Here is a 9,975-nt window from a genome sequence, read left to right as displayed (position 1 = left end):
ATCTCAAAATTATTGGTTGAATGAAATTAAAATTAATTCACCCAGATTTTATATTTATTTTAAAAGAATTTTATTAAGATAGATATTTCAGTTTTGCTTTCAAATAATTTAAAACAATCAAATTCAAAATATAAAAAATTAAACGTCATCAGATATTACATCAATTATCCTCATATTGACAAGATATCTGTGTTATTGATACAATCATTTTTCGGATTCCTCATCTGTTGACATTTTTTTAATTATTTATAATTAGATTATTCCTCAGAAATGTTAAAACTAAGTTTATAAGTAAAAAAACTTTGTATTTTTTCGAATTTGTAAGAGTAGATTTTAAATCATTTTTATTTTCAAAGACTAATTCACACATGATTTTAATGATAAAAGCTGAAAACGAAGAGTTAGTATTATTTTTTTTTTAAATTTCATAGAATTCCTTTAAACCTAGGAACAATTAATCAAAACTCTATTTTTATTTTAAAAAATATTTTAATATATACAAAGAATATTTTAATAATCAAGTATCTGCAAAAAAAAAAAACAGTTTTGTTAATATAAATTAGTTAATTTTTTGATAAAAAAAGTCATATAAAACAGCTTCATTATTATGTTTTATATTTTTTCTCGCAATTTTTCTACATCTCAGAACACTGATTCTTAAAGCTACGTTGCAGGATCAAAATATATGCAACCATAAACAGCTCTGCGATCAAATTTAACAACGAATGAAGTCGTGAAATAAGTTATAAAAATGTTATTTGTACAGATATTCTATTTCATCCTGTTTTTTAATTTAGTAAAGAAAGGTTTTATATTTCTAGAAGATTTTATATAGGAAAAATGTATAGATATTTACTTAAATTATTGTGTGTGTGCGCGCGTGCACGTGCACATGTGTTATATTTAAAGTAAGGAGCGTTCAAATTTTGAATAAAAAAATATATAAGCTTGTATTTATAGGCTTACCATCACTACTGAATTTCAGTTAAGTTTACAATACTCCCGTATAAAATATAAAACTACATCTTGGGGCTACTTCAAATAGTCGGACAAGTTTTTATGATGTAGAAATTGCCTGTCAGATCTTTGTTTTGTGCTCGTAAATTTGATTTATGTAGACCGTTATTTTGTAAATAAAAAATTCTATCATTTTTATGATATATAGTATTACATAATTCGCCTAAAAAATAAATAAACAAAAAAAAAAACAAGAAAAAGAACAATAATCACTTGTATCACACAACTATTTAATCTCGTTTCATAGAAAATATCTCATTACTTCAGTTTACTTTCAAGAAAGGAACTTATAGTGCGCAATTTCTTCTGTTTTAAATTTTATAATAATCTAAACGATCGTCCAACTAATTTATTTAAAATGGAATTAAAAGGTTTCTCTTAATAGAATGAATGTTATGCTGTTGATATGTTTTTTAAATAATAAAAAAATAAACAGTTAAATGTTTTTTAGCATTCTTGTTTAAAGTATACTTAAATACTACATTCTCGAATAATTGCCAATTAACATCTTAGAAATTTATTTTATTTATTCATATTGCTATGTTCACATTTTATTGGCTAATTTTATCATGGATTTAACAATCTTCTTTTTTATTCATTACTTTTTTACTTTCTTATTCTAATTTTTCTATTATATAAATTAGAACTAATAGATGTTTCCATTATTTCCCATCATTCCTCCAGGCAAATTCCTTCTGTCGATCTCCATGAAACGGTACGATAGCTTTTTAGATATTCATCTATAAGGTCAATCCTAATCTAAACACGGAATTTTTTTGTTATATTTTATTCTTACGAATCAGCGTAATCTTATGTATTAAATTAATTACAAAAAACATGCTAAAGCTACTTATTTTGTTAACCAATATTAACAAATTGGTATTTTGTAATACCAATATTAACGTGATATACAATACTATACTATATCGGGTGGGCCATATAAAACCGGTCTCAGCCATCTGACACTGTATCTTACGACACAGTATGTGTCAGAAGATGGTATTTTTGTCGAGCATACGTATTAATTGATGATCATTGCCTCACTAATAGCCTTTACCCTTCCCCACCAGTTCGGTGAGTGTGTAGTGTTAGTGCGTCAAGGTAAATTCAATTGAGGAGCGTGTTTTCATTGTGGAGAGATATGTTTGTACAACTTCAGTAAATTTGGTTCGTGAAAGGTTTCAAGGACGTTTCCTAGAAGTAATGGTTTCTGCAAAATCAAAAATTCTGGATTTTGTGAAAACCGAATCGTATTGAAAAGAATCTTCACAAGTCAAGACGACAACGATTAGCTTAACAAACAGGAATTTCTCGAACATAGTATCGGTGTATACTTTACGTTTTACAAATGAAACCCTACTGTGCGAGTGTTGTGTATGAACTAGAACAATATTAGGGTAAACAACCAAATTACTGCCTTGGCTCTTATTGAATATTAGCGAAGGATTCCTTGATTCTTTTCTCTTCATTTAAACTGATAAAGCTTGGTTCCATTTATCAAGCACATTATTATCGGAATACGCGGCACAGGACTGCACAAAACCCAAATGAAACCTTTTAGAAACCACTCAAATATTTAAAAATTGGTTTTTGGTGTGCAATGTATGGAAGCCGGATCATCGGACTAATATTCTTCGATGAGACTGTTAATATCGATATCTATTTTCGACTGTACGAAGAATTTACGCATAACTTGACTACAGAAGAACTTTCTTATGGATACTTCCAACAGGATGAAGTGACTAGTCACACTTCTAATCGGTCTTTCATTTGAGTCCATCAAAGATTTCATGAAGGATAGAACAATCAGTAAGGCCTAGGCCACTCAAATCTCCAGACTTATCGAGTTGCGATTTTTACCTCTGTGTCTTCTGAAAGGGATAATCTACAAGAACAACCCACAAGAGTACATACGACAAGAGATTACCAGGATTTCAGTTGGAGAATTGCAGAAAGTTTGTCTTTCATTGCGCTGAATTTTGTGTAGCGGTTGATGGTGGGCATTTTGAACAGAGACTTTAAAATTACATTGCAATATTGGTAATATTCCTTTTTTCAAAAGAACTTTAATCGAGAATCAATAAGTGTAAATAATTTAATATTACTTTTTGCTTTCATTTTTACATTTTTATTTCCTTGAGCCGTTTTTATTCGGCCCAACGAAATATAATGTAGTGATTTGATTAAAGTATGTATTTATATATTATTTGTCCGTAAAAGGAAAGGAAATGTGAAAACTTGATGAAGATATACGTTATTAATTTTTCTCCTTTTGTAGTATCCTTGATCCGTGATATCTCGGTACATACGACCAAAAGATACGTCTCAAAGGCACGTCTCTGCAGTACCTTATAAAGCCACCACTTTTCACTTCTTTCAGAACATATGTTCTATCCAGTTTCTCCTTGATTGAACTCATCCAATATTTTCGTCTCTTTTTTCTAACTATAGTTTCCTTTGTCCTTTGTCCTTCATAAATTTCGTTTTTAACATAAAGCTGCCATCATATAAGTATCTTTCCCTTTACACAATTCTTAGTAGGCTAAATGTTTTATCTATTATTGTTATATCCAACATTTGTGAGCTTAGTACTTTTTTTGTGTATAAAATTAGTACGTCGTTTTATTCTGCCTAAACATTACGATTTTTGCATTTTAGTTTTTAAAATTTAAAAATAATTTTAAACTACTCAATGTTTAGATAGCTGCGCATAAAATATTGTATTAAATAAATTTAGTGGATTTCCATTTGGAAATAAATTTAATAGTTTACTGTAAATTATCCTTTATATGAATTTTTTTTTATAAAATAGGAAATAATCTTTAACGTTTTAAATTTGGTGTAAATGAATTAGAATGAGCTTTTTTACTTTACACATAACCTTTATATTTATAGTATTTTTTGTCATTGATATATTTTTTCTATTTTAAAGTGGTAGTAGTATGGGTGATACCAGTAATAGTTACGTTACAGATTTTCAGTTTCCTCAGTGAACGCTCTCTGCTCAGTCTAAGCCCAAGTTGATGGATAGGCGATTGCCTTTTCTCTGCCGTTCACTCCGGATTTACGCTAATATATTCTCACCCTTATTCCATAAATCGAAAATTTCTTTTACACCCCTTTCATGTAGCTTTCATCTTGGGTTGGGCTCTTTATAACCTTCTTTCAACCTTATATAATCACAATAATATACGATAAAAATTGATGAAATTTTTAAATCTGTAATTGAATTACGTGACGCAGAATAAAGTTAGATTTTTCTTTGATTCATCAGATGTCTTTTTTTGTGATTTATACGTTGAGATATTTTGAAAATATTTTTGAGCTAGAAAGTAATATTAATTTTATTTTTAATTTATTTCTGGAATATTGAATATTAGCACAGGAGTAAATAGTAACAGTCGAACTGTGTAATTGTTGATAAGAAATCTACTTATTAACAATAAATTTAAGCATTAGTAAAGTAAATTCCAATAGGTCATACTACCAAAAATTTTATTATTTACTTAATAAAAATTCATCACTTAAAATTCTTCTAGGAAAATCGTTTTAATTCTATAAAAAAAGGATGCAAAATTTTATCTTAATTTTTTATCGTTTTAATGAATAATTTTACAAATGAATATAAAAAACTTAATTAAATAAAAGAATTTAAATTTCCTCTATCTACGTAATTTGTATATTACTTACACGCAAACTGTACTAGAAATGTTGAAGTAATTTCTTGTGTAAGGGTATACAAACTTGACTATTTCCGTTCTGTAATTTAATCATATAACGTAATAGGAAAAATACAACCGTTATTTTTTTATATATTTTTAATACTTTTATTTATAATCGCATCAGCAATTAAAGTCATTAGCGACTTAGTGTAATATATCTGTACCGGTAAATTTGTAGTCTTAAACAAACTCACGTCGACTACGCCTGATACGTGTGGTTAACTGAAACCTAAGAAGCCCATAGAACACCGGTATCCACGATGTAGTATTCAAATCCGAATAAAAGTTAGGATTTGAACCTGAGAACTTCGACTTCGAAATCAGCTGATTTACGACGACGAGTTTACCATTAGACCAACCTGGTGGATTGCCGTTACTTTTATTTTAAACTATTATAGTGTTTCATTTACTTGCTTGTTAATTTTATTAATGATATGCAGATAATGGGTGGTAAGTAATGGATATTAAAATCAAATAAATAATAAAAATGTTGTAGAATCGTATATAAAAAAATTCTGTTTCTAAATTGCATTTTTATTGTTAAACAATCATCAATTAATATATAAAAGAATAATAAAAAAAATGTAAATAAAAAAAAACAAATTTTAAAAACATATTAATAAATTATAAATAAGTAAAAGAAATAACGCTAACGAAACACTAAACGAAAAGGAATTTCTAGAAAAACAAAAAAAAATTATATCTTTTAAAAGCATACAGGTAGATTTTATTTTTAAGTATTTTGTAAGTTTGTTTTTGTGTTTTTTATTTATTTATTTCTACGCAATTATTGTATATTGTATATTATAAATCGGTATATTTTTATTAAACGATTTTTATATTTTATTTTTCAAAATAAAATAAACTATTCTTCAGATAAAATTTAATAATATATCTCTTATTATTTAAATATATTAGCTAGGAAAGTGAAGTAACTTTTTTTTGTTGCGACTACTATCTAATCACTTAATATATAATTAAACATCTTTCTATTATCACTTATTTCATTAAATATTTTTTTTTTAGTTTATCTTTGTCATAAAACTAAAGTAAAAGTACTGTTCCTTTTAGTAGGCTTCAGACTGTGTTTATTATTTAATCTTTATATACCTTTTTCATGTTTGTATGGATTATGTTTTAACAATAATTTGTATTAAGAAAACATTCGGAACGAACTTATTTCAATTAGTTAACAATTAAAAAGATAGAAATTTTTAACAAAGTACATGAAATGTACATTAGTTCTTCATTTAAATATTTGTCAGTACGCCAGTCTTTCTTGACGGTAGATCGATTTTTCAAATTTATTCATCTTTGTACTTAAAATTAATAATAACAGTAATACTGGGATAAAAAATTAACTTATTTTTATAAAAAATCTATTTTATTTTATATTCTCAGATTTTTTTTTTTTTTGTAAACTATTTCAACAATAAAAAATGTTTCATATCAACTGTTTCGGAGCGCTTTAATTTTAAGTTGACGAAATCTTTCCAAATCGGATAACTATTTCTAATCTTACTACCTAAAGAGGAATTGTAGAAAAATATTTTAATATAAAAATCTAGAAAAAAAAACAGCATTGTAAACAACTTTCACAGAATTTTTTTTATACGTTTTACTTACCATCAGTTTCCAAAATAACGAAACTGTAAGTAAATAAATCATATAAATCAGCAATGATGTAAAAGAGCAATCTTTGGGAGGAGATACCTCCCAACACAATAAAAGTCTGAATAAAGCAAAATACAAAAGTACAACGAATAAAATATATCTAACAATCCACACAAAGTCCGGTAACAATGCAATCATAAATTAACTAGTAATGAAATATACAAAAAAGGATAAATAATCAACATAACAGTTAATATATTAGTAAAATTATTTGTAAAACAAAGAATGAATAATATTTACCGGACAACTGTCTCAAGATCCAACAAATGCGACTTTTCAGTCTCACTTCCTAACTATTATTCAATACGTTAATAGCCAGATGGTTTTTATATACGTGTTATTTATTTAAATTTAAAATTATGAATTTAAAAAGAATGAAGGTTCTTATTTTTATTGTGGGTAATTTTTTTTTTTAATTATTCAATTGTGGAAATAAGAATTAAAGAAAATAATTTTGGAGCACTTTTCTTATGGATTTAAAAAAAATGGAAAACTAGGTTTTCTTTCTTGAAAGCAAAAGCATCTGATTTTTTTATTAAGCAAATAGCTTGCAATTGGGCATCTGGGCGGGGAAATCGAGGGAGAAAAAAAGTAAATTTGCCTCCTGAGGGAAAAAAAGGTCATGAAACTGTAATATTTTTACATTAAATTGTAATTAAAAATAATATTTTAATACTATTAAACTAACAATTTTATGCTTAATTCTTACATATTTATGATTATATATTCATTAACTTTTAATTTGTATTTTTATTAATCCGGCTTTTACCTGTTTATGATTATTGTATGAAAATGATAAATTCATCTTGTAATTTAAAAAAACGATTATTTTATAAATATTCTTCAACAATCTACTTCTGGTATTTTTTTTTTTGTTTTGTTATAACAATTTAAACTATTTATTAACCTAAATGGATTTATCTTACTTTGATAGAGACAACATATTTTAGGTAGATTTTATAGGAAAGCTACCTATTGTAATGGTTACCATGATTCGACTCCGGAAAATTTCGACATATCTTCGCGCTTCAAATCCCCCAGACCCCAAAACCACCATCACCTCAAAAGTTTATATATAAAGTGAAATATGTATATATATATTTTCTATTACAATTTCTTATTACAATTATTATTATTACAATTTCTTGTAATTACGATAATTGCCGTAATTTTAGGCCAATCACTTTCAAATTATTTCTTAAAAATAACGCGTCCCAAAATCTCGGTCAGGTTTGTTTACGGCCAAAATCAAACCATGGGTGTGGAAATGAGGGGACTTTTTCGAAAAAAGAAAATATCGCTATAACTTTCTTATTAAGTAAAATATAGAATTTGTTTAAAGTTCCTAATATCTTTTTGGATAAGTGCCTAAAACTTATATAAGTGAGGTTTTTTTTATATCACCAACCCCTGGCCCAGAGGGTAGATAAATGGGGTTTTGAAGACATAAAAAATCATACCTCCCTTAATAGTCATAGTATCGAATCGATTTAAAGTGATTGTTAGTCCTCTAAAGATTACCTAAATTTTTTGTCTGTAACAATTTTTTATATGATTAACCCTTACGGCAAGGGAAAACAAAAAAAAAAAATCGCTATAATTTCTTATTAAGTAAAATATCGAATTTGTTTAAATTTCCTATTATTATTTTGATAAACCAACCATTGGCCCAACCATTGGTCCAGAGATTGAAAAAATAGGGTTTTGAAGACAAAAAAGACCTCCGTTAAAAGTCACAGTATCGCATCGATTTGAAGTGGTTGTTAGTCCTCTAAAGATTACCTAAATTTTTTGTCTGAAATAATTTTTAATATGACCAACCTTACGGCAAGAGAATATTGCTGGAATTGTAAGAAAATGGGTTTTGTTGTATGCTAAACAAGTGAAAGTTTTTTGACATACAACCATTATCGTATTCAGTAAATTTGAACTTTTTCTTTACTTTAACGTTGAACTATTTTTTTATTCCCTACTTAGCACCGGTGAACTCTACCTCCGCCTTCCGGCGTGACGTGCCGAAAGGGATTTTTTTATTTGTTCCCGATAACCGCAAAAACTACTAAACCAATCATTACAAAATTTGTTTTTTTCTTATGACCCCTGGAATGTTTACCACAGTTCAAACCTCACCAGTCTCACTACTATATAAGTCATTAATAACAAAAAAAAAGTAGAAATAAAATAACCTAGAACTCTTTTACTAAATTTAATATCATTATCTAATCTGGAGGCGACCCGCAAGAACTCATCCCCATGCGAGTAAAGTAGCTCTCTGTAAATTTTTATATCCTGAACTAAGAAGTTCAATCAGGATCATTTTGGTTTTCATAAACCTTGTATCGGTAAGGTCGCTGGTCTAGAGTTAGTAGGTTTTATTATCGTTGACACTGTGAATCTATGCTAGAACCTTCTCAAAGATTTGAAGAGCAAAATATACCCTCGACTTAAAACTGAGTTGAACCTTTGAGAAATATGGTGTAAGTTGTGGATGGTGATAACTCTGAGAAGAAAAGTCCACAAAAAATTTATTTCCAATTCTTTAAGGTTTATAAATATATAGTGCAGGCGAAGTACTAGTTTCCTCCGTGTTGGGGAAAGCTAGTATAATTAATTACGCTTTTAGTGTAAAAGATAAGAAGTGATACTATTGATGTACAAGAATAATTAATAACGTTAATACTGTAGATGTTTTATTTGTTTTTAATTTTTTTAAATATTGTTGGTTTGTGTGAAGTAAAGAAGTGTAAATGAAAGCGTTAAAACAAATATTGTTCTTTATTAATAACATACATGAAATATAATTTCATAAGGACCTTAATTAAAGATAAAATTTTTTGATTTATCTTTACGCTCGATGAATTTTATCTAAATTTAATTTTTACTGTAACATTTTTATTATTAAGTTAATTGTCTGTTAATAATGTCATTATTATTTATTGATGAATAAATAACTTTGTATTGTTTTGATTAAGTAAAGCATAAAAAATATTTTAAAAAAACTAAAGAAACTTATCGTACCGTAACGTATAAAGTCAGGAGCAAGTGAGGTTACTCAGTAGAAAGGTAGGAGAAGGGATTATGATGAAGGGGATGTATAGTACGGTTTAAGTAAAGTAAAGGATAGGTTTGGGGTGGAGGTATATCACGCTCTTACTATTAAATTGTTACACAGACCGGGGCCGTGGCCGGGACCTGGCATGCCTGCCATTGTGGATTATATAGTGGCCACGCCGAGTTGTCGTGAAGACACGAGGCTTGCCCTTCGATATGATAGGTTAATCATATTTAAACTAGGCAACAATTTATGATTACCTCTTACGATAATGTAACAACATTCATTTAGTTTAGCTGTTGTTTTGATTTAAACTCGCTTGACTGTTAAATAGAATCGACAATTACCGTTGTTGTTGTAACTTAAACGATCTTACCACCAAAAGAACGTTCTTTGATCACTCATGTAACGAATATATATTAAAAAAAAATCTTAAAGAAAGATTACCGAAGACTAGAATATCTTCTCCTGGAATTATTCCGCTAATATAAACAATTATAACGTCCAGTC

This window comes from Lycorma delicatula, chromosome 7, assembly GCF_047948215.1.
Source record: "Lycorma delicatula isolate Av1 chromosome 7, ASM4794821v1, whole genome shotgun sequence".
In the NCBI taxonomy this organism is placed as follows: domain Eukaryota; kingdom Metazoa; phylum Arthropoda; class Insecta; order Hemiptera; family Fulgoridae; genus Lycorma; species Lycorma delicatula.
The sequence above is the reverse complement of the archived record's forward strand: the minus strand, read 5'-3'. Positions refer to the sequence as shown.